The following is a 3322-nucleotide window of genomic DNA, read 5'->3' on the forward strand; positions in this document are numbered from 1 at the left end:
CAAGCTAAGCAGGCTTCCCTAGTAGCCCGATCAGTGTCATGCCCCGGTGCCATAGGAGGGGAGCTCTCCTCCGTGTCCTGAGCCTCTTCTTCTTCTTGTTCCTCCTTTATCTCTTCACCACTCCTCCCTCACTTTCTTCCTTTAGATCAATACTTTCCTCCCCCTCACTATCGGACTCCTCCCCATACTCGTCGAGTCGGGATTGACGTTGTCGAGGGTCGATCCCCATGTTGTTAAGCGTAGCATCTTTTATGAACCGGATCGGCGCAATAACATCCATGTTAAGTCTATAACCGACCTCTCGAGCAATCTTACATACCAGCCGGATGAACGGGAGTGAGACGTCATTCCTGACAGAGTGTACGGTCTGAATTATCTGGAGTAGGGCGAACATGGGCAAGCACAACTTGTCCCCATGTCTAACCTTGTAAAAGAAGTCTATCATCAAACGAGTGCATTCAGTGCGGTTGCCCCACCGTGGATACACATTGTACGTGAAAATGTGGTGAAGCAAATGGAAGTCATCTGTCAATCTCGTCGATGGGAGGCAATTGCCTCGCGTCCAGGGAGCCAGTCGGCCACAAAGGTATCGCATCCGGCGTTCTCTTTCTCGTGCACTCTTAAAAAAATTCTCATTGGCGTGTACCTCACCACGTGGAATCCTCATAATCCGGGCTACCAGATCCACATTGATTGTGTGCTCCCGCCTCCCTACGGAAACAATGAACTGGAGAGGCTCCAGTGATGGGTCTCGGATATGGGCGTAGAAAGCATGAATCGTATTCTCACATGCGTGAGACTTACCTTCAAACATGGGACCCCACTCAATGTCCACCAAGTAGTCCATAATCGGGTGTAGCCCAAACAACCTTTCATTTACGTGAGCTTCAAGTACAACCCAGTGGCCACCAAACCGACCGTATTCGAAGCCTACCGGTAGCGCTCTCTCAATTGGGATTTGGGGATCTAGGTCCCGCTTCGACCTATGCTCATGGGCAGCACTTGTGCTTGCTTCTACGCCTGCTCTCCTCCTTGGACGGGTTGGGCGACTAGGCCCGGCTTCATCCGTAGGAGCCCGCTTCCTTCCCATGAGAGAAAGAAAGGTGAAAATGGAGAAGATGGCTACCACAAGTTCGAAAAGGGCCATTGGAGTGGAGTAAAGTGTGGGATTAAGGCAGATTGTTGAGTTGTGAGATGTTGAGCCACGAAAAATAGGTTTTGTGCACTTAAATCGTAGGAAATGAGAGGGATAGAAGATGGGGTTTATTGAAAACGGTGGAGGGGTGTAAGCCTAAAAGGAATAGGAGAAAATGAGAGAATGGAGTGGGGTTTGAGAGAAGAAATGGAGTCTTTGGAGAGAAAAGGAGAGCTTGGAAGGGTGTGTGAGGGAAAAGGGGGGTAAATGGGCAGGAAAAGGGGGTCCCCACATGATTTGGTGGGCCCCACACATGTCTAGGGGTCGGCCCAACGCCGGCCTACGGTGGCTCGATAGGCTCGGTCGAACTCGACCGCGGTTCACCGCGGTAGGCGCGGTGCCGCCGTGGTGAGGCGGTGGCCACCCCCCTCCTAGGGTGCCGATGGTGTACAGGGTCCAATGTGGATCCCCCCGAATTGCGCCGATTTGGCCTTGACTCTATTTTGAGTCATTTCGGGTTCCCACTCATGTATATTCACGTAATTCAATTTGTTAAGTGCGGGACCTACGAAAGTTTCATCTAAACCAGTCAATTGACGGTTTAGAATGGTGTTGGGATCATTTCACGCGGTCGGGAAAGCCTATGGGTCCAATTCCTATTGTCCATTTCGATCAATTTTTCCGTTTGGCGAAATGGGAAATCCTAAGTCTGTTTCTATGTTTCCTCACACCCTCCTACGTTGAATTTGCATCATCATACATCGTGTGACCATTACCCAGGTCCAGTTTAATCCAAATCATACTCTGATACTAACTTGTAACGCCCTGAAAATCAGGGGTCGAGCACAAACTCAATTCCCGAGTTCCAACGCATCACTTATGCAACATAGAAAATGATGATTAAATGTTATCCATATTAGTGCATTAAACATGAGTGGGATTATACCAAAATAGCGTATCATACTCTAGAGAGTTAAATTACGCAAGCGGAAGACTGTAATAGATGGATATAAAACATGTAAGTTGTGACACGTCTCCAGAGTATAAACATCTCCCAGGTGAAATATTACAAATATTGTTTCAAAATACAAAATGTTAAAAATGTGAGAGCCCACTACAAGTATAACCCTGAAGCCCTGTCGATCAGAATGGTCTATATGAACCCACCTGAATGCTGTATATACGAGAAAGCATCTTTCTCGACTTCGAAGTCTGGCTCTGCCTTGCCAGCCGGGTCACCATTTACAACTAAGACAAAGTCTGGTTGGTGTTAAAAACACCGTCCCGTAACGTGGGAGTGAGTGATCAACTCAGTGGAACAATAAAGCAAATGTTAATGTGTTATCAATTTAATCAAGCAGTAATGATAAAATAATACAACCAAACATCCTTAAGTACTCTGATTAATGCAGGAATGGTATGTATAAATGATGCATGCCCTCGCCTGTACTCCCTCTGCGATCTTCATCTAATGGTTGCGCATGTCAGTCACTTTCTTGTGTTCTCTACTCAACACCAAAAGGCGCATGCAGTGCGGTGCATGAACATGATTATCAAGTTCTTATTAGTCCTTTTCATACAGTAGGATTGGGAAGCTAAGGTACCTCCCTTATATCAATTCTCAAACGATGATCCACTCCAGGGTCGTCAGTCCTAGTAATTCTCATACGATGTTACGGTTCTAGGTCGCTATAAAGGGCTAGTCACCTTATTATGTAGGCCTAGTTTGTACTCTTGTTACTACGGAAAGGCTCGTCGCCTCTACGCAGTCTCAGAGTATGCTTGAGGTCACTACAAAGGGCTCGTTACCTTATCAGTGTAGGCCGACAGCTCGAATACAGTGTCTCATACCACCGTATTTGGCTTACGAGGCTATGTTGCTTATTGGTCACTATGAGGAGGCTCGTCGCCCCAGCGTAGGCCGAAAGCTCGACCACGGTGTCCCATACCACCATGTCTAGCTCATGAGTCTTAGCGGATCGAGGTACCAAGGTTAACGGGATTTCCAGTGGTAAGTTGGTACCTTAGGTTCAAGCAGTAGTGTCCATACATGGTGAATATACATCGGGTCAATCGGTTTACTTGACGAGCTCGACTAGTACAAGCTCACGTTGAGTTGATCGACATGAAGTGCATAAGCACTCCGTGTGGCTTAACCACTGCCGACATCCCAAGTATGGCTCAAAT

This window comes from Magnolia sinica, chromosome 17 (assembly GCF_029962835.1).
Source record: "Magnolia sinica isolate HGM2019 chromosome 17, MsV1, whole genome shotgun sequence".
Taxonomy (NCBI): domain Eukaryota; kingdom Viridiplantae; phylum Streptophyta; class Magnoliopsida; order Magnoliales; family Magnoliaceae; genus Magnolia; species Magnolia sinica.